Genomic DNA, 23,142 nt, shown 5'->3' on the forward strand with positions numbered 1-23,142 from the left:
ATATGCCGTCAGCACCATCCTGTAACCTCCCAGTGTCAGATTGTGTTTCTGTCTACACCTTGTGGTCATCGGATGGCCTCAACCCTACTTCCTACTTTGTGGTTGGTCATATTTGAAGGTGTTTTTAAGAAATGAAAATTCCAAGCTGTGGAAAAAATAGTTGACTTAAATTCAGCCCAGAAATAGGGACTGACTTCTTGACAGAGAATTACTAAATGGCACAGAAAAGGGGGTTCACAAACTCAGGACGAGTTTAGTGGTTCCAAGCATTAGCAGCCTGGGTTCAAATTCCAGCTCTGCCACTGACTGGCCATGAGACCATGGATAAGACATGTAAACCTTTCATACTTCAGCTTCCTCATCTCTAACATCCAGGTAATAATAGAAACTGCTTCCTGACAGGCACGGTGGCTCACTCCTGTAATCCCAGGATTTTGGGAGGCCAAGGAGGGTGGATCATGAGGTCAGGAGTTCAAGATCAGCCTGGCCAGCTTAGTGAAACCCTGTTTCTACTAAAAATACAAAAATTAACCGGGCATGGTGGTGCACCTGCAGTCCCAGTTACTCGGGAGACTGAGGCAGGAGAATGGCTTGAACTTGGGAGGTGGAGGTTGCAGTGAGCCAAGATCGCACCACTGCACACCAGCCTGGGTGGTAGAGTGAAATTTCATCTCAAAAAAAAAAAACAAAAAAAAAAACCTGCTTCCTTGTTTGAAGATTAAATGACTTATTTTATACAAAAGGAATAGAGCAATGCCTAGCACACAGGAAGAACTGTAAATGTGTTTTCTGTTTTCATTACTGCCTGCCTAAGCATGTGAGTTACCAAAAACTCAAAATTAAAACTTCAGTCTCCTTATGCAACTTATCATCACTCACTCGAAGACAAGCGGGGGCTGCCATCTCAGGAGCAGCTGAGTTATTCTAGGTCTTCCAGCCCTCACCAGCTCTCACATTTCAATGCTAATTTAGAAAGAAGAGGTACCTGCATCAATGATAAGTCGAAAGGCTTATGCTGGCTTAGCAAACCATTCCATTTTAATGATTTTCTGGAAGAATCAAGACTCCAATTATACTAGTCCAAGGGACTAGGGATAGTTAGAAAATAACTATTGCATTTTACTGTCCTCAGTACTGGGCCCAGAGCACTAAATCTATGTACCAGGGCAACCTCAGGTTCTTTTGGGATAACCTGACTCCACCTGCTTGGCTCTGTTCTATCAATTCAAAACCCACACCACCTCTGGTCCCAGCTCCCAACCTTTAAAAGCATGATGTCACCCATATCCCTGACAATCTCCCCAGGAAAAGACTTTAGTTTTCACAGTCAGAATTTTAACTTCTATTGAATTCAGAGACTGACAAGCTCCCAAGGATATGGTGTCCAGTCCAGAGTTTTAAGTTGTAAGGTAATAATATTCCTCTTTAGAATGCCATTTAGCAAGTAGAAAAGGTACATTTATTGAGTGATAAATTCTGGAAAAAAATAATTTGTGTTTTTAGAAATTCTGAGTTTTTTTTTTAAGTCAGAGTCTCGCTCTGTTGCCCAGGCTGGAGTGCAGTGGCACAATCTTGGCTCACTGCAACCTCCACCTCCCGGGTTCAAGCAATTCTCCTGCCTCAGCCTCCTGAGTTGCTGGGACTACAGGTGTGTGCCACCACATCTGGCTTTTTTTTTTTTTTTTTTTTTTTTTTTTTTTAGTAGAGACGGGGTTTCACTGTGTTAGCCAGAATGGTCTCGATCTCCTGATCTCGTGATCCATCTACCTCAGCCTCCCAGAGAGCTGAGATTACAGGCATGAGCCTGGCTGAGATTTTTTGTTGTAAAGTTTTCTTAAAAGCTTCTCCTTACCTCTGCTTCTAATACATCTCTTTTATATTCTGGATTTGAAGTATGATTAAAAGGTCTAGGCTTGACTGCCAAAAGAAATACAGAGTCAAGTTAGGGTATACGAAACGAGTCCCTCAGAAATTATGGCTAGCTCTCAGCTCCTGACAGTGAGGTCTCAAAAAAGGGGGAAGTGAGTTAGTTCTTCCAAAAAGCACAGAGGAGGAGGTTGAAAAGGTTAGAATGATCAAGTCTCTTGGAAGCTTCGTGTGGGAATTCCATCACTTTTATCTTCAGGACCCAAGGCAATGATAGCAATGATGATGAAGATGATGATGATGGTGATAATGATGATGATGATGGTGCCCAGTACTTACAAAAAGTCTTTCATCTGTAGACTCAACATAACCACTAATTAATTCCAAAGGCAAGGTAGGCAAATATTATCTTCAATTTACAGGCCAGGAATCTAACAAGAAAGAAATGAAGCCCTTTACCCACGGTAATTTCAGAGTGAATATCATGAATGAAGAGTTTCTGCCTCTTCACTGACCACTGGTCACCTACAGGTAGCTACAGAAGGGCTTTCTTTTATTCCTTCAGAAGTTGTTTTGAGCCAGTATTTGTGGATGACATTGTGGGACTACAAAAAATGACAATAAAAAGAAGCACTTGATTAAATGTCAAAATGGAAGGTAAAGGGAAAAATAATTTGGGATGAAAGAGAGAGCTGTGGGTCTGAGAAGGCTTCAAGCAGAGGGAACTTGAAGAGGGATTCAAAATTTGAATTCAGGGAGAGGAACTATTATGAGAGGCTCTGAGCATCCTTGTACTCAGGCCCCGAATGTTCTTGCTGGTTTTACCAAGAATGCAAGGGCTTTACTGCTTTTCACTTCCCTTTCTTTTCTTTTTTATTTTTTTAGAGAAGATGGAATTGAACACTTGGGCCCTTTCTCAGGTCGTTTGTTGCAAATAACCTTGAGGGACGAGATGATATCTCCCCACAACAAAGAGCAGGTTTCCTTACCACCTGCTATGAAAGAGGTGGATTCCCCAAGCCTAGGTTCTTCTCTTATAATACAACCCACTGCATGACAGTATTCATCTGAGCCCTATGTTGCCCTCTGGGACTTGGAAGCAAGGAAAACAGCTCAAACATAATGCTTATGTTGCTTGGTGGCTGTAAGTAATAAAGCCCCTTGTCTCTGACCCAGGAGTCTCATGTCATCTGAACATCCATAATACAGTAACAGGATAACTAATTAGCTTACAAGTAGGATGAAATCAAATCCCACAGCTGGAAGAAACAGGCTGAATAATGTTAGGTGCACCTGTGGCACTTATATCCTTGCTGTTATGACACTGAGCACCCTTTACTGTAATTGCTTATTTAATTCCTTTATTCCCCACCAGGCTGGAAGCTATGGGAAGAAAGGCTTACTGCATTTCCTCTGCCTGGAAAAGTGCTTGGCATATAGTAGGTTTTTCTCAAATATTTACAGAAGGAGTGAATAAATGGATATAGTCTGTTTAAGAGTACAGAGTAAACTAGTTCCCCAGGAGGAAAGGGTTTTAAAAGGTAGGCAGAGAACCGCCTTCATGTGTCCTTGAACATTCGGCCCTCTCCTCTGGGGCAGAGCAAGCTCCTTGCTACGCTGAACCCTCCCTTCACAGAGTTCACTGAGTGCAGGGAGGAGACAGAGTAAAATGATGCCTCTATCATGGAATGATTTGGTGGGGGGTGCTGCAGCATCTTTACCTCACTATGATGTGATGGAGTTTCCCTGCCCCAACATGTTTATTTGAGTGCATGGTCCTGATGTGGATGTTCGTTCAATTTCCACATCTCACAGGCATTGGTGGAAAGGAAATCAAGGCCATGCCTTCGGATGTCACCCTTGGTTTCCTGAGATCCACAGGTGTGGATGAGAAACATCTGGCCAGGAAACCAGCCTTCCAGAATGCCCAGAGTGAAGACACTCAAGCAGAAAAGAGGACGGCTCCTCAGCGTTACTCTGGCCAGTGATAAATTCTCAGGGTTTGTGGAGCAATTAATTACTTCATGCACCTGCTGGGCCAAGGCTCTTCAGAATGAGGGCGGTCACATCTCCAAATTCTTAACCCTTTTGGAATCCAGGCGCTCACCACAACTGATGGGGATAACACATCTTCCTCTGAAGGAAGGAACCAATTGTTCTTGGGGGAGAAGAGAACCGTGGGACTGATTTGACTTTTCTCCTAGAGAGCAGGTTCTCCATTTGCCTTTTGGAAAAGAGTGGTGGACACAGGCCAAAGATATCATGTCCTCTCCTCTCACATTTCTTTCTTCCTTCCCTTCGTCCTTCTAAGACACAAACGGAAACAGTATATTAGCTATGACCATGAATATCGTATTTACTGGTGATTTTTACTTACAAGACTGTTCCAAGAAGATGGAATATCTTTTATTCTTTTCAAAGCTCTTCATGGGGGTTGACCTAAAGGAAGAAGCTGAGGCACAAAGTACAATTTTAGAGTTATCTTGAGCCACAGTGAGGACAGCTGCCTGGGAAATACTTCCAAGTTGTCTCATGAAGTGCTTCCTTATAAGTTTGTTACAAGCAGGGTCTTCTTTTATTGGTTTGTTTTTGAGACAGGGTCTCACTCCATCACCCAGGCTGGAGTGCAGTGGCATGATCATGGCTCACTGCAGCTTTCGCCTGCTGGCCTCAAGCAATCTTCCCAACTCGGCCTCCTAAGTAGCTGGGATTACAGGTGCATGCCACCATGCCTGGCTAATTTTTAATTTTTTCATAGAGACAAGGTCTCCCTGTATTTCCCATGCTGGTCTCAAACTTCCAGTCTCAAGTGATCCTCCTGCCTCAGCCTCCCAAAGCACTGGGATTAGGGGTATGAGCCCTGACACCTGACCACAAGCAGGTTTCTAAAGGTAAAAGGGAACAAGGAATAGACTCATACAAAGTTGTTTGACAGGAATTCTCACTGGCTTAAAAAAGTAATATTGATTCATGATTGGCTCTACCTTGTTGAACTATAGGGTAAGAGTTATGGTGTCTAGCATATGGCATTGTTAGGTTAATGTATGGCTACTTGGTGTCAGTCAGTCTTGAGCCCACATAGCAAGTGGCTTCAAGAGGTGATTGCTTAGCTCCAGGGGGTAGTGAGACATAATTGCTATCACATTTCAGTACCTCTCTGGCCTAATAATTCAAAATGGCTCACATTCTTCAGATAACGTCTCTTTTCTTTCTCAACTGGGATTTTGTTTGTTTGTTTTTTTGTTTTTAACTCAACAAACGTTTATTGAGCCAGTCCAAGGCCAGTCTGAGCCAGTCCAGGGAGTGAGACTAGCAGAGTCGGTGGGTTAAGAACACAGGCTTCTAGTTCAACAGACCTTGACTCAGTCCCATCCTATCTTATCAGCAGTGAGACCTTTGTATCTCCATGGGAGGATACTGGGTGGAGGCCGCTGTACTTCCCCGCCTGCCTCTAGCCTCAGCAGCAGCCAGAGAGCCCATTCTCTGGAAATGCTGCCCACCACACTTGTTCCTGATGCTGGGATCCCTTTACAGGAAGCATAACCCTTTATTATAGTTCAAATTAAACAAATACTCAAATGCCCTGGTGGAAGCAGTTACCACCCACAAGTTAAAACTTGCCAGAAGACAATCTCTGCAGCCAGAAAGAACGTGCAGACATTTAGTAGGGGGTGGGAGCTGAACTCCACAGGGAGGAGACACAAGGTTGGAAAAGAGGAATTGAGAGCCTCAGAGTCAAAACTCATTATTTCATGCTTTATCTTTCAATCTGATCTCCCTTCCCTTTCTTATTTTTGAGAGAAAGTTTCAATTCCTGATACAGCTGAGTTCAACGGGAATTATGGGTAATTTGTCTCCGTACTTAACCTGTGCTTTAAGTGTAAAACTTAGGTCATTCATTTAAGGGCTGGCAATAATTTGCTAACTATAAGAAAATCATGTGACTTTCTTAGTGAAATGATATCAGAAGATTTCCAGGAGCCAAAGAGCACCGTAACCAGGTGTAGCTGGAGTCAGGCTATTTTGTGTCAGCCAGTGCCAAAGTCCTTTTAACTCCAGGTGGTGGCTGCTCTTTCTAAGGACTGTTGAACTTGGAGCAAGGCAGGCTTTAGGGTTTCAGGAATGCTGGTGAGCCATGTCTTGTGTGTTTAACCCTAAACTTCCCAGGAGTTGAAGATTGCACTACTTTTCATCCATCATCCACTTGTTGGGCACTCACTTGTTGATACTGGACACTGTGTTAGACTCCGGAAAGAAAGATTTTTTTTTTAAAGGAAAAAAATGCTGTTTTTTCCCTGGAAACATGTGCTTGACACAGAGGCCTTTTGTATTTCTGTTCTGGTCAAACAGCAACTCTCTCCTGAGGCCACAAATGCTGAAGCTTAGATCTTCTATTTGATAGCACAACAGGGTGACTATAGTCAATAATAATTTAATTGTACATTTAAAAATAAATAAAAGAGTATAGTTGGGAGGTTTGTAACACAAAGGATAAATGCTTGAGGGGATGGACACCCTATTTTCCATGATATGATTATTATGCATTGCATGCCTGTACCCAAATATCTTATGTACCCCAAAATATATACACCTACTACATACCCACAAAAATTAAAAATTAGGAATTTAAGGAATTTTCTACAACAAAGGAGTGATAAATTAGCCTAAAAAGAGCTTGTTTAAAAAAAACAAAAAACTTTTTTTTGCAGTCCAATAACATTTTGCCAATACTGCCCTCTGCAGAGCAAAACTAGAATCGCAACTCTGGGCAGTTAAGCAAACTTGCCAACATTGGTTAATTTGAAGAGAAGTGGAAGATTCAGTGGTCTTCAGACTTTTTCTCACGAAAATAATTGTGAATAATCATATACCTCCTTGCATGTTTTTTAGCTGACATCTAAATTTGCCTCATTAGGTTCATAGTTGCAAAGGATGTTCTTTCCCACAAATTTTCTGTGCTTTAAATAGTTGCAGATTTGAGTGTATCCAGTTTAGTTTATGAAAAGCATCGTCTGTATCACCTGGTGGGCAAAGTCAGCCCTCATTGTCAAACCAATCAACCAACTTTGAATTACTTTCTGACAGAAAAGCAGTTTACTTGACTGCACTAACCACGCTGCTGATAAAGACATAACAGAGACTGAATAACTAGTACAGATTACGAGATTTAATGGACTCACAGTTCTACCTAGCTGGGGAGGTCTCATAATCATGGCAGTAGGTGAAGGAAGAGAAATGGGATGTCTTACACAGCGGCAGGGAAGAGAGAATGAGAGCCAAATGAAAGGAGAAATCTGCTATAAAACTATCATATCTTGTGAGACTTATTCATCACCATGAGAATACTATGTGGGAACCAGCCCCCATGATTCAATTATCTCTCACTGGCACCCTCCCACAATACATGGGAATTATGGGAGCTACAGTTCAAGATGAGATTTGGGTGGAGACATGCCAAACCATATCATCGACCAACTTAAATTCAACAGAACTGTACTTTGGAGGACATTATTGCACTACTGAGTTCTAACACTGAGGCAGGTGACTAGACAGAGCTGGTGCAGGCGACCTAGGCATTACCCCTTTAGCAGTGCCTTCCGAGAAAGCAAAAGGAGCTTTACTTTCATGGGACTCTCCTGTCTTTGCTCTGAATTTTGTTATTGTTCAATTGTTTGGTGCAAATTCTTATACACCAGGATAGTGTATTATAATAAGTTTCAGGATGGTAAAAGGTGTATGTCTTCGTTTGTAAACAGAGAGAAGGGAGATTGTGAAAGGTACAAGTTAACAGGCAGGGGAGGCCGGGTGCCATGGCTCACGCCTGTAATCCCAACACTTTGGGAGGCTGAGGTGGGTGGATCGCCTGAGGTTACGAGTTTGAGACCAGCCTGACCAACATAGTGAAAACCCATCACTACTAAAAATATAAAAAATTAGCTGAGCATGGTGGCCCATGCCTGTAATCACAGCTACTTGGGAGGCTGAGGCAGGAGAATCGTTTGAACCCCGGAGACAGAGGTTGTAGTAAGCCGAGATCGTGCCATTGCACTCCAGCCTGGGCAACAAGAGCAAGACTCCGTCTCAAAAAAAAAAAAAAAAAAAAAAAAGGGGGCAAGGGAGCAGCCCACTGAGGTACCCTAGGAACTTTCCTGACAATCAGTTTTAAGGAGGACATGCAGAGATTGAGGATGTGAAACACACATCCTATCTAAGGGGTGACATCCTAAAGTTTGTGGACAGCTGGCCTAATTCACTGGAAGAGGAATACAACTCCTCTGGGCCAGGCTCTGGCCACAGACCAGGGTACAAGAGGTCATTCATGTTCAGGTAGTTCTTATCTTTCCACTTTTGCTTTGTTTTTCACAGATTTCCTTCGGGGTCACGTAGAAGGCATGACTGTAACATGCCTGTGTCATGGTTTTTAAAGGGTAGTCCTCCTGGAAAATAACTCTTCCTTCTCTAGGTCTGGAAGATGACTTTTGGTCCCCAGGAGCTGTCTAGCAAAAGCTGAATGCCAGTTTACAGCAGCTCTCTGTTCATACAGATCTGGAGGTTTCCTCTCTGGTGGGTGGTTGGACAAAGTGTCTAGGGTGTTCGAAGATAGTTACACCATAGGGCCTGGGCAAGAGGGAGATGCTAAGATGATTCACTGTCTGCTGAGGAGCACCTTGAAAGTCAGACCAGGATATTTCAGGTCCTGCACCACCTGACCACAGACTGTTGATAGAACCTGCTTCCCCCTTTGCACCATATCTCACTTGCCTGGACCTTTACCTTTGTCAAAATGGGAATCTTTTTAAAGCTATAATACTATTTCCCAATTACTCCTTCTTTACTCCTCTAACATTCTGTACTTTTTTTTGAAATCAAGTCCACCTCTGTTGCCCAGGCTTGAGTGCAGTGGCACGATCTTGGCTCATTGCAACCTCTGCCTCCTAGGTTCAAGTGATTCTCCTGCCACAGCCTCCCAAGTAGCTGGCATTACAGGCATATTCCACCACCCCTGGCCAATTTTTTTTGTATTTTTAGTAAAGACGGGGTTTCACCATGTTGGCCAAGCTTGTCTTGTTCTCCTGTCCTCAAGCAATCCACCCACCTCAGTCTCCCAAAGTGCTGGGATTACAGGTGAGAGCCATTGCACCTAGCCAACATTCTGTACTTTTTAAGGGCATGTCTTGGGTTTTGTCTCATGTTATAATTTTTTAACTATAGGTCTCATGGCCCTTTGAAAAGAGAGAGGCAATTCCATCTTCATACTTCTCAGCTGTCTAGCTTAGTCTCTGGTATGGGGCAGGTACTCAGAATTGCTATTTTGTTTCCTCGAATCAAAGCAGGCACCTCTTCTCATCACACGTCTAAAGAACAAAAGGTCTCACGCCTATAATTCCAGCACTTTGGGAGGCCGAGGCGGGTGGATTGGGTGGATCACGAGGTCAAGATATCGAGACCATCCTGGTCAACAAGGTGAAATCCCGTCTCTACTAAAAATGCAAAAATTAGCTGGGCATGGTGGCACGTGCCTGTAGTCCCAGCTACTCAGGAGGCTGAGGCAGGAGAATTGCCTGAACCCAGGAGGCAGAGGTTGCGGTGAGCCGAGATCGCGCCATTGCACTCCAGCCTGGGTAACAAGAGCGAAACTCCGTCTCAAAAAAAAAAAAAAAAAAGCAACAAGAGATTGGTTGGGTTCTAAAACATGATAGCTTCTTCTGGAGCTCCAGCAAAAGGCATCCGTGAGGGAGAGGGAATTGTGATTGTGATGAGGGAATTTGTCACAGATGATGACCAAGTGTGGAAAAACTCAAACTGTTTGTCCTCTGCTCTCATACCACAAGAATCAACACAGAAGACTTCTGTGACCACATTTGTGGCAATGTCTCCCCACCAACAAGCAAGCAATCACTCAGTCCTGGAGGGGACACCAGCTGAGTATCCTCTGGTCCAGTTTGATTCCAACCCATCTACCTGGAGTTAATGTCAGATCCCACAGACTGAGGGGTTGGTTCCCAAGATTGCCCCCACCCCTAACTTCTGATGCCAATCACAAGCTCCAGGTTATTTTGCCAATGTTTCTGACCTACTGGCTACAAACTGGAGTTCTCACAACCCTCTCCCTGGGTTCAGTCAATTTGCTAGAGCGGCTCAGAGAGACACATTTACCTGTTTATGATGAAGAACATTACAAAGGTACTGATAAAGAGATGCATAGGGCAAGGTATGGGGGAAGAGGTGTGAAGCTTCCATGACCTCCCCAGGAACACCACCCTTCAGGAACCCCCTTGACTTTAGCTATCCGGAAGCTCTCACAACACTGTCCTTTTGAGTTTTCACAGAGGCTTTATTATGTGGACATGACTGATAAAACCACTGTCTATTGGTGATCAACGTAAGCCTCAGCCCCTCTCCCCTCCCTGGAGGTGGGAGTTGGGGCTGAAAGTCCCCAGTCTCTAGTCCTGCCTTGGTCTTTCTGGTGACCAGCCCCCACCCTGAAGCTATCTAGGGGCTGCTGACCATCAGTCAACTCGCTGGCACACAGAAAGACATATATCACTGAAGATTCCAAGAATTTTTGGAGTTGTATGTCAGGAAATGGGTAGAAAGACCAAATATACATTTTACAATATCACAATGGCATACCTTTGGATAGCATTTTAAAGGTGCTGTCTGGTGCTTCAAGGTCAGTAGACCTGAGTTCAGTGACGACCTTGTTGTACTGGGCATCTGAGAGAAAACAGGAAGCCCAGCCTGAGTTTATGCATTTTTCCCCTTTCATAGGAGAGACTGTGCTCAAGATCCAGATTCCTTTGTTGATTCCTGTAGCTTTAAAAACATGACAAGTGCCCACAGGTCTTTGGGATTCTTTCCAAACTTCATCAAAGACACAGACACATACTAAAATAACCAGAAATTAAACTTTATCCTAACTCCCAAAGTATACAACTCCCAACTAAATGTGTAGCTTAGATTTAAATAATGGGTTATGTACCATCACTTAATGGGGACAGGATAAACGAGAAGTATTTTGGTGCAAAAGGAATTGCGGTTCTTTCCATTACTTTTAATGGAAAATACTGCAATTACTTTTTCATCAACCTAGTAGGACAAGGGATGAAAAACTCTACCTAAAGCATATCTAAATTGGCAGGGAGCAAGTTCATTTGGATAGTCATAAATCTGCAAATAAATGGGAGGGTAGTTGGGAGGATTCTGCAGTGTAATGGTTTTCTAAAGCAAACCGACTGAGCTGGACCAAAGAATTGAGAAAACAGAGACTGTGTAAATTGTTTTATTACTCAATGCCTCTGGAAAAGTGTGGTTTCATTCTGTACTATAAAGATGAAAGTCTTAGCTATGAGGTGGGAAGGCAAATTCTTGAATGGAAATGTGCTCTAAGGTGGATGGCACAACATGATGGTTTCTTGCCTGGAAACTTCTTGTCTCTAGTTCTGCTGTTAACAGGCTGAGTGGTTTTGGCTGAAGATCTGTTCCTTTTTTTCTTTTTTTCTAGAGAGAGGGTCTTGCTCTGTTGCCCAGGCTGGAGTACAGTGGTGCAGTCTCAGTTCACTGCAGCCTTTACCTCCTTGGCTGAAGCAACTCTCCCAACTCGGCTTCCTGAAAACTGGAACTATAAGCGCTCACCACCACACAGGATAAATTTTTATTTTATTGGTCGGGCATAGTGGCTAACGCCTGTAATCCAAGCACTTTGGAGGCCAAGGTGAGCAGATCACCTGAGGTCGGGAGTTCAAGACCAGCCTGACCAACATGGTGAAACCTCGTCTTTAAAAAAAAAAAAAAAGTTAAAAATAAAAAAGAAAGAAATTTTTTTAAAAAAATTTATTTTTATTTTTTCTGAGACCAAGTCTCTGCTTTGTCGTGTAGGCTGGAGTGCAGTGGCATGATCTTGGCTCACTGCAACCTCCGTCTCCTGGGTTCAAGCAATTCTTGTGCTTCAGTCTTCCAAGTAGCTGGGATTACATGTGTGTGCCACCACACCCGGCTAATTTTTATAATTTTTAGTAGGGATGGGGTTTCACCCTGATGGCCAGGCTGGTCTCAAACTCCTGGCCTTAAATGATCTGCCCATCTTGGACTCCCAAAGTGCTGGGATTATAGGCATGAGCTACTATGCCTGGCCAATCTGTTCATTTTGAAACTTAAAGATTGAACATGGGCGAATGAGTCCAGATAGGAACACTTTGGATTGCTAATTCATTTTATGAAATAGTTGCTCATTCTTTAGATGCTAAAGTTTAGAGAATTCCTCCATTGCCTCTCACCCAACCTGCCCTTTTCCACTGAGCACCTACTCTGGGCTCTGCACACCTGGCACTTGAAAAACCTCTGGGTATTTGGCAGCCAGCATGTTCTCATGGAGACCAGTTCTACTCTGAGAGAGCTTTCCAATCTGGCTGTAAATTGGGGTTAGCAAGGGCAGCCTCCATCCTGCTAAGAAACAAAGCCAGCCTTTCACAGAACCAAGAAGCTGGCTCTTTACCACATGTCTTTTTTTCAACATCCTCTATAAAAAACCCTTTGTGGTGTTGACTGGATGACCTCTCACTGACCTTTCTCTTGTGTTCTAAATGCCATTCTCATGCCAAACTCCATGAGAGTTTTTGTTTTCCATTTTTTTCTGTACTAGTGGGGTTATCAGACTTAGCAAATAAAAATATAAGATGCTCAGTTAAATTTGAATTTCATATAAATAATGAATAATCTTTAATATATAACACTTGGAACATACTTGGATTTAAAAATTATTCATTATTTATCTGAAATGGAAATATGACTGGGTGTCATATTCTATATGTTTCACCTGGCAACTCTGTACAGGGATTCAAATGTCCTAATTTTCATACCTCACTGAAATGTCTGTTTCATCTGTTTATTCCTCATCTCAGGAAATACTGCCATACAACCTGGAACTACCTTATTCATCTAAAAAGAACACACTCTTTCTCTACAAAAAGTGAATTTATCAGTTACACATACAAGGTACATTTTTCATTGATGACTGAGGTCTGTCTATTATCTGTTTTTTTTGTTTGATTCTTATAACTGTTGCCTTTCAGCTTTCACTTGTTCATTTCCATCTCGGTCACCACTTATCTCACTTTCTTAAATAAGAAAACAAAAATCCCTTTATTTCAACCATGGAACATGCAGGAAGACCAGCAGTTCTCAAATTTTTGGTTACATGTGTTAGGGAATCCCATGAGTTCTGAATCTAGTAACATAACAATCACCTTGTACCTACTCTTCCAGTTACTAAATAATGCTTTTATGAGTTAAAGATGATACTTAAATTTTGGGTTAAACTTTTGGAGGAAACCCCTTATTTTACTTTTGAAAATTAACATAGTCATCTGGGGGGGTAAAGGGGAGCACAGCAGCAACAACCGAAGGCTTCAATGTTCACTTCTGGATCCCATCTTGACTGCTGCCATGACCAAGTTTTCCTCCCAAGTGCTTGCACCCACGGAAAGGCTGCAGACCCTCCTTGGAGTTGAGCCAACATCCAGCCTCTGTTTACAGTGGTCTGTGTTGCAGCCTGCTGATGGGCTCCAGGTTATCTGGTCTAACATGAGCTGATGCTATGCTCAGGGAAGCAACAGGGAATGAATGATACAGAGGAAACAGATCCTCCAGGATGGGTGATTGTCAAAGGTTGATGCTTTCCTGATTGGCTGCAGGGGAGACACAACAGAAGTTCTAATCACAGGGGACCATTTGTATAATTCGCATATTTGCGGTGAGGCGGATAAGCATGTTTTGACTTTTTAAATGAAATGAGAGGCTAATAACTTGGCCACAAAGTTTAGAAACAATCACAGGAAACCAACTAGGAAGTGAAAATTTATAGATATTTTGAGCACTAACATAAAGGATGGAAGAGGCAGAGACACCTGGAAGTCCTGGAAGCAGGCTAAACAGGAGGAACATTATAGAAACACTTAAAGGTAGGCTAATCTGAGGTCAGGCACAGAGGCTCACACCTGTAATCCCTGCACTTTGAGAGATTGAGGTGGGAGGATCTCTTGAGTCCAGAAGTTCAAGACCAGCCTGGACAACATAGTGAGATCCCCTCCCATCGCTAAAAAAATAAAAAGTGAAAAAGTAGCCAGGTGTGGTGGTATGTGCCTATAGTCCCAGCTACTTGGGAGGCTAATCTGGGAGGATTACTTGAGCCCAGAAGGCTGAGGCTGCAGTGAGCCATGACTGTGCCACTGCACTTGTTCTGAGCAACAGAGCAAGATGATGTCTTAAAATTTTTTTTAAAAACGGATGGGTGTGGCTTATGCCTCTAATCCCAGCACTTTGGGAGGCCAAGGCGGATGGATCTCCTGAGGCCAGAAGTTTGAGATCAGCCTGGCCAACATGATGAGACCCCGTCTCTACTAAAAATACAAAAAATTAGTTGGGCATGGTGGCAGGCACCTGTAATCCCAGCTACTCGGGAAGCTGAGACAGGAGAATCCCTTGAACCTGGGAGGTGGAGGTTGCAATGAGCCGAGATTGCGCCATTGCACTCCAGCCTGGCCAAGAAGAGTGAAACGCCATCTCAAAAAAAAAAAAAAAAAAAAAAAAAAAGAACAGGATCTCTCTTATGCAAATCACCCTGGATTGCTGAAACCATCTTTGCAAAAATCATAGCAGTGAGAAAATTATGACAATGAAAGAGATCTGATCTAATCAATTCATCTTGCTTTTAACCTCCAAATTAACCTTGATCATTCTGGAGCATAGGCCAAGCTAACTTTTGAAGAAATTCAGTTTCTGGTTTAACCGTAAGGCAAATGATAATAGCCCTTCCCAAAACTAAACCACCTTTGTGAAACTAATGAAAGGCCACAAGGTTAGGAAGGTTAGGATTATTAGAGGGGCCTAAATTCTGCTAAGATGCAGACATAGTTAAATGATTACCAGCTATTGTTCATTCTGGAGGTTACTTCCTCCATTACTCCTGTAAGTAACATCATTACTGTAAAACCTAAAATTGGTCTTTTGAGATGTCTTTTCGATTTTTTGCATTTCTGGCAACCAGAGGACTTCCCCCGAACCCATGGCCTCTACAGGCTGACTCTGACCCATGGCCCCAGAAGCTGACTCAGCACATGAGGACTATTTTCCATGACCCTATGATTACATCCCCAACAAATCAGCAGCACCCCTTCCCTATCCCCTGCCCACCAAACTATTGTTAAAAAACCATAGCTGAATTTTCAGGGAGGCTGATTTGAGTAAACTCTGGTCTTCTGTTTAGCTAACTCCTCTTTCTCTATTGCAATTCCCCTGCCTTGATAAATCAGCTCTATCTGAGCAGTGAGCAAGATGAACCCTTTGGGCGGTTATGCTGCTCAGACACAAGAGAGAAGATACCCCTGGCAGGATCAAGTCTGAACTACCCACTCCAACATTTGAAGTGCCCATCATCAGGCCCAATCCACATCTCCCCAGTCTGTCCCTCCGTTTCTCTTACTTGCTGAGGGGTGGGGTCAGTCAGGAGAGTCAGGGGCATAGAACCTGACTTTTTGTTGGTGCCTCTTCTGTTACACCAGCCATCTTCTGTAGACCCCACCTAGCTGGGCGGCCTGGCCTCTTTGTGTCACTAGACCACTAGTGATGCTTTCCTTCTCTCCCTCTAGTTGGAAAGCCCCCTGCTTTCCAGTTCTCTCTATGTAATCCTTGCCCCTTCACCCCATCTGGTCTGCCAGCACCTAAGCCGCTGTTCTTGTCAACTTGGGCAGATGGGTAAGTATGGAGGGGCACTTCCCCAATGAGCTTTAAACTAGCATAACTGTAATAGGCTCATTGTCCGATGCACACAGCAAGTCATTACACTGAGACACTGGGTTGCAACAGAGAAAGATTTTTAATCATAGCCTCACTGAAAGAGGAGATGGGAGGGAACCTTACATGCATCTCCCTGAGGAATTGGGGGTTAGAATTTTTAAGGGGTTTGGAGGGGGTCAAAGGGTGGAGAGTGTTGATTGGTTGAAGAGTGCAGGGTGAAGTCATGGGACGGGGAGATGACGCAGCTGTGCTTGCATGCTCATCCCATTTCTTTGTGGGGTCTTTCAAACTGTTTGCTAGAATTTAGGGTCTGAAAAATGTCTTAAGCAATCCCTAAATAAAAGTCTAATGATTCTAATATCAGGGATCCTATTTATAGGAACAATGTGGATGCAAATCAATTTTTATTTTTATTATACTTTAAGTTCTGGGGTACATGTGCAGATTGTGCAGGTTTGTTACATAGGTATACACGTGCCATGGTGGTTTGCTGCATCCATTCCCCCGTCATCTACATTAGGTATTTTTCCTGTTATCCCTTCCCAATCCTCCCACCCCCTACTGTCCCTCCCTTAGCCCCCCCACCACCCCCAACAGGTCCCAGTGTGTGATGTTCCCCTCCCTGTGTCCATGTGTTCTCGTTCAACACTCACTTATGAGTGAGAACATGCGGTGTTTGGTCTTCTGTTCTTGTGTCAGTTTGCTGAGAATGATGGTTTCCAGCTTCATCTATTTCCCTGCAAAGGACAAGAACTCATCCTTTTTTATGGCTGCATAGTATTCCATGGTGTTTACGTGCCACATTTTCTTTTTCTTTTCTTTTTTTTTTTTTTTTTGAGACGGAGTTTCGCTCGTTACCCAGGCTGGAGTGCAATGGCGCAATCTCGGCTCACCGCAACCTCCGCCTCCTGGGTTAGGGCAATTCTCCTGCCTCAGCCTCCTGAGTAGCTGGGATTACAGGCACGCACCACCATGCCCAGCTAATTTTTTGTATTTTTAGTAGAGACGGGGTTTCACCATGTTGACCAGGATGGTCTCGATCTCTTGACCTCGTGATCCACCCGCCTCGGCCTCCCAAAGTGCTGGGATTACAGGCTTGAGCCACCGCGCCCGGCCTGCCACATTTTCTTTATCCAGTCTATAGTTGATAGGCATTTGGGTTGGTTCCAAGTCTTTGCTATTGTAAACAGTGCCGCAATAAGGAACTTGGATCCTTTAATTCTAGCTTCTCTGCTCTTACATTTCCAACCCCGGGGTTTTCCTGTAGTTATAATTTAATTTCTTTTATGCAGTAGCTGAAAATAATTTATTTATTTATTATTTATTTATTTATTTATTTTTGAGATGAAGTCTCACTCTGTCGCCCAGGCTGGAGTGCAGTGGCACGATCTCGGCTCACTACAACCTCCCAGGTTCAGTCAATTCTTCTGCCTCTGCCTCCTGAGTAGCTGGGATTACAGGCATGTGCCTGTATTTTTAGTAGAGATGAGGTTTCACCTTGTTGGTCAGGCTGGTCTCGAACTCCTGACCTCGTGATCCACACACCCCGGCCTCCCAAAGTGCTAGGATTACAGGCGTGAGTCACCACACCTGGCCATAATTTATTTTTTATAATGCTTTTTTTTTTTGGTGGTAAAAGCAATCCATAATTCTTGTTTAACAAAAACAGTATAGTTGACCCTTGAACAACACAGGAGTTAAGGGCATGACCTCCCCCTATGCAGTTGAAAATTCATGTATTATTTTTGACTCCCCCAAAACTTGACTACTAATAGGCTACTGCTGACCTGAAGCCTTACTAATAACATAAACAGTTGATTAATGCATATATAGGATGTTATATTCATTATAAACTATAAGGTAGAAAAGAGAAAATGGTATTAAGAAAATCATGAGGAAGAGAAAGTATATTCACTCTTCATTAAGTGAAGCTGGATCATCGTAAAAGTCTTCATCCTTGTCTTCATGTTGAATAGGCCATGGAGGAAGATGGGGAGAAGGAGGGGTTGGTCTTGCTGTCTCAGGGGTGGCAAAGGTGGAGGAGGTGAAGGAGGTGGAAGGAGAGGCAGGAGAGGCAGCACACTCAATGTAAGTTTTATTGGAAAAACCTGCATAAAAGTGCAATTCCAACCATGTTATTCAAGGGCCAGCAGTATTTCAAACCTCTGGAAGAATATAAAGTGAAGAATGTCTGACCTCTATCCACCTCCTTCTCTATCCTATTCCCCTAAGGTAATTGCTCCATGGACAATTTGGGGCACACCCCAATGTTCATTGCATATTAATTTATTGCTGAATTCTGTCTTTTATCAAATTTCTGCCTTGGCCTGCCTGTTTTTCCCCTCGGTGGTTTCCTCATAGCCTTCCACAGTGAGTAGTGAGGAACCCACAGGGTGTGATTGCTGGTGTCATGGCAGCTTGGTGTGTGTCCACTGCCTGGGGCCTGGCACTCTGCCTCAACCCACCCGAGGGCGGGCATGGATTGTTTTACTTTTCTCATTAACTTTAGGAAACATCTTTCTTCCTCCTGAGCATATTTTCTCTCTTTAATCATGGAGTGCTTTTGCCTGGGGAGTGGGTACAGGGTGGGTGGAGATAGGAAAAGTGGAAAGGAAAATCATCTTGTTGGCATAAATGAACGAAGTCCTCCTACAGATTTTCCGCAGGTGGTAGGTTGTGAGCTTCAGGGGGCCTGTCGTGAGATTTTGCAGCAGCCTGAATCATTATTTCAAACAAGGTGCAGCAGGGTTTAGCTTTCTGCTTTCCCTAAAGGATTTGTCAAGGTAGCTTAGTGTTTTGATTAATTAACTTAAAGCTGGGATTCTATATAAATGCAAATTGTCACCTTCCCCCACCCACTGAGTCCCTCTCAGGCACAGAAAAGTGTAAGAGCCCAGGAAAATGAGGTGGAGTTGAAATTGCCAGCTGTCTGTGGCCTCATTTGAATTTTCAGGGGAAGAAGGACCCTGCCTGTGCAAATGCAATGCTCAACAGTACAGCATTTGCAAAATGGACCAACTGGAGTGGAGGCTTAGCCTTTGCCACCGAGGTCAGCAGCACAACACTAATGGGACAGAAATGCAGGGATGCCACTAAGGAACCTCTCAGTTTGAAGGTGCAATGGACTAAATGTGTCCCCCCAAAATTCATATGTTTAAATCCTAACCCCAAGATGATGGTATTTGGAGGTAGGGAACTTGGGGTTGATTAGGTAATGAGGGTGGAGTCCTCACGGATGGGATTAGTGCCCTCATAAAAGAGGCCACAGAGAGCTCCCTCCCTCTTCCTCCAAGTGAGGACACAGTGAGAAGATGGTCATCTATCAACCAGGAAACAGGCTCTCAGCAGACACTGCAGCAGCTGGCACCTTGATCTTAGACTTCCCAGCTCCAGAACCACGAGAAATAAATCTCTGTTGTTTATAAACAACCCAGTTCATGATATTTTTGTAATAAACTAAACAGAATGTACAGTCAGAAAGAACTAAAATAGAAGGGGGAAAATGTCACAAAAACTCTGATCTTTGTAGAGGCAAAGGAAAGCGTATTTATGGAATTGTAGAAATACATTCGATTTTGACTTCACATTTATTAGTCACTGATGTTTATTTTCCATGTGAGGCAGAGTATGGGTGTAGAAGGGAATATTTGGACGGTGACAGGGAGCAGAGGTCCCACTCACCCCACACGCTGTGGCCTCACTTCTTTGACAGGCAAGGAAGAGCCAGGCTGAGTGGGTATACATCCCTGGGCTGCCCTGAATGGCTTGGGTGAACTTAGACATGAAACCTAAACTCTGGGGCCACTGGAGGTCTGTGGACATGAAAGCTGTGGAAATTTGACAAGATGTTTTTGCAAGTTGCACCTGACAATTCCCTAACAAATACCAGCTGATGTAAGGTTGACTTCGCCCCAGTAGGGTTTTATTTCTTTGCTTTTGATGCTTTTCTACCAGGACCTGCAGAGGGTAGCAGAGTGCTTCGCTGATCCGTCCCTTCTTCCTTCCTCAGGTTCTCCCGAATTTTCTATTAGGTGGAGCAGGCACTGTGCCTAGAGCCCGAGAGACTTTTGGGGACCCATGAAAGTGTTTTAATTACTTTCAAAATCAGAAGAAAAAACATAATATTAATGAATACCTAATAATGAATCTAGCCTATATTTTGTCAATTTTTATACCTATACAGTTGTTTCAAATACAACTTTTAATCTATTCTTGTTTAAAAGCGTCAGGATCATTATTGGGAACACCAGTATATATCAGGGATTCTCAAAGTGTGGTCCCTGGACCAGCAGCATCAGCAAACCCCCAACCCGGGAACTTGTTATAACACAAATTCTCAGAAATGTAAATGTAGACTTCACCCCAGACCTGCTGCATCTGGAACTCTGGGGGTGAAACACAGCAATCTGTGCTTTAACAAGCCCCCCAGGTGCTTCTCATGCATGCTCAAGTTTGAGAGGGGACATTCTGCTCTGAAGCGTGCCCTTGAGGGCAGTGGAGGCAGGTAGCACCTCTACCCATCTTCGGCAGGCTGCTTTGCTCCTGAGTTTCTGCCTCCCTTCTGTGGGTTCTGCCTCACTATGGGTTGTCAGGGTTTATCCCTCACTGCTGACATCAGAATATCTCTGTATAATTGTGTCTCCTTCTAATTTCCTGCCTCTGTTCATCTCTGAGAAACCAGATACCCAGACATAAATTTATTATGTAGAAAGTCAGAATGAATTCCAGGGCTGCTGGCACCCATGTTATTACTTTGGTCTTTTGCTCTCTCACAGTGAAAAGAACAGACTTGAATTTCAGTCTAGAATTCCACCAACATGGGGATTCTGCAGGCTGCTGAGTAAGTCTATTCCAATCATGCATTCTAGAAGTAGGCAAATAACCACAGGATGAGTTCAGGGACCCGCTGGGTCTACTATGAGGTGGACCTAGCTAAACTCCATTGATCACCTATATTAGTCAGGGATTTGCTGAGAAAATGAGAGAGAGAGACAAAGAGAGAGAAATGAGGAATTTATTATGAGGAATTGGCTCACACAATAATGGAGGGTGAGAATTCCCACAGTCTGTCATCTATAAACTGGAAACTCTGGAAAGCTGGTGTTGTAATTCAGTCCATGTCTGCAGGCCTGAGAAGCAGAGGTGCTGATGGTGTAAATCTCAGTTCAAGGGCAGAAGGTATGAGATGTCCCAGCTTAAATAGTGAGACAGAAAGAAAAGGGCAAATTCCTCCTTCCTCCACATTTTGCTTTATTCAGACTCTCAACAGATTGGATAATGCCCCCCTGCATTGGAGAGGGCCATCTACTTTATTGAGTTCACCAATTCAAATGCTAATCTCATCCAGGAACAATCTCATAGACACATGCAGGAATAACGTTTATCTGAGAACCCTGCAGCATAGTCAAGTTAGGACATAAAATTAATTATCCCCTCACCTAACAGCCATAATCCCCTACTCTGACTGGCAGGCCACAGTAATATTTTGGGTCTCCTGAAATTAGTATCAGTTCAAAGCCAATGTCCAGTCATCCTTGAAAAATCTGATTATTTCATTTTCCCCATTGCACAGTTCCTCTGATAAAAGGCTGCAGGTCCCTTTGGGGATGGCTGGGAGAAAGATAAACAGTATACATTTTTGGCAATGTAGCAGGGTCCTTCCTCAAAGGACCTGGTCTCCCTTTTATTGGTTGTATGACCTTGGCAGAGTTGGAACCAGAATTGCCTGGCACCAATGAGGTGCTCAACAAGTGCTAGCTCTTTTCTTGTGGGTGGGAGAATGATGGGGGAAGTGAATAATAAACCTGTATGATTTTTTGGACAAATAATTGCTTTTTAGAAAATTCTCTAAATGTTTATCTTTATTTATTAAAAAACAGTTTTAAAATATATTTGAGATATAATCACATATCATACAATTTATTCATTTAAAGAGTACAATTTAATGACCATCACCACAATAAATTTTAGAACATTTTTATTATCCTAAAAAGTAATTCCATATCCTTTAGTCATCATCCTCCCCTATAATCCTCCCATTCCCCCCTTGTTCTAGGCAACCACTAATCAATGTTGTTACTCTACAGATTTGACTATTCTGGACATTTCATATAAATGCAATTATACAATATGTGATCCTTTGTGACAGACTTTTTTCACTTAGCATAATGTCTTCAAGGTTCATTCATGTTATACAGCATTAGTATTGCATATTTTTGAATTTTTATTTTTAATTTGTGTGGGTATATAATAGGTGTATATATTTATGGGTTACATAAGATATTTTGATACAGGCGTGCAATGCATAATAATCACATCACAATAAATAGGTATCCATTACCTCCAGCATTTATCCTTCATGTTACAAAGTCAATTAATACTCTTAGTTATTCTAAAATGTATAGTTAAATTATTTTTTACTATAGTCACCCTGTTGTGCTAGCAAATACTAGTTCTTATTCATTCTTTCTACCTTTTGTGCCCGTTAACCTTCCCCACTTCTCGCCCACACTCCCCAACCCTCCAACCGCAACTACTCTTCCCAGCCTCTGGTAACCATCCTTCTACTTTATATTGCCATAAGTTCAATTGTTTTACTTTTTACCTCCCACAAAAAGGGAGAACATGTGATGTTTGTCTTTCTGTGCCTGGTTTATTTCACTTAACATAAGGAAATTCCAGCCTCCAGTTCCAAACATGTTGCGGATGACAAGATCTCATTCTTTACTGTGGCTGAATAGTACTCCATTGTGTATATATACCATATTTTCTTTATGTTTTCATCTGTTGATAGACACTTAGGTTACTTCCAAATTTTAGCTATTATAGACAGTGCTGCAACAAACATAGAAGTGCAGATATCTAGGCCAGGCGTGGTGGCTCACACCTGTAATCCCAGTACTTTTTGGGAGGCTGAGGTGCACAGATCATTTGAGGTCAGGAGTTTGAGACCAACCTGGCCAGCACGGTGAAACCCCATCTCTATTAAAAATACAAAAATTAGCCAGGCATGGTAGCAGGGACCTGTAATCCCAGCTATTCAGGAGGCTGAGGCAGGAGAATTGCTTGAACCCAGGAGGCAGAGGTTGCAGTGAGCCGAAACTGTGTCATCGCACTCCAGCCTGGGCAACGAGAGCAAAATTCCATCTCAAAAAAATAAAAGTGCAGATATCTCTTTGATATACTGATTTCCTTTCTTTTGGGTATATACCTAGGAGTGAGATTGCTGGGTGATAAGGTAGCTCTATTTTTAGTTTTTGGAAGAATCTCCAAACTGTTCTCCATAGTAGTTGTACTAATTTACATTCCCAGCAGTGCAGGAGAGTTCCCATATCTCACATCCTCTCCAGCATTTGTTATTGCCTGAGTTTTGAATAAAAGCCATTTTAACTGGAGTGAGACATCTCATTTAGTTTTGATTTACATTTCTCTGATGACCAGGATGTTGATCACCTTTTCATACACCTGTTTGCCATTTGTATG

At 43.0% G+C, this 23,142-nt stretch overlaps 1 long non-coding RNA gene across 1 annotated transcript; it reads right to left on the reverse strand.

The window, feature by feature from the left end:
- Positions 1–3,205: 3,205 nt before the first annotated feature.
- On the reverse strand, positions 3,206–7,107 carry LOC105725902 (uncharacterized). Its single transcript, XR_001109388.1, has 3 exons — positions 7,047–7,107; positions 4,244–4,318; positions 3,206–4,090 (listed from the first exon to the last, which is right to left on the reverse strand). It is a non-coding gene; the product is annotated as an uncharacterized LOC105725902 (long non-coding RNA).
- Between the last annotated feature and the right edge of the window lie 16,035 nt (positions 7,108–23,142).

The sequence above is a fragment of the Aotus nancymaae genome, unplaced genomic scaffold (assembly GCF_030222135.1).
Source record: "Aotus nancymaae isolate 86718 unplaced genomic scaffold, 86718_ANA_hifiasm-v0.15.2.pri h1tg000009l, whole genome shotgun sequence".
Classification (NCBI taxonomy): Eukaryota; Metazoa; Chordata; class Mammalia; order Primates; family Aotidae; genus Aotus; species Aotus nancymaae.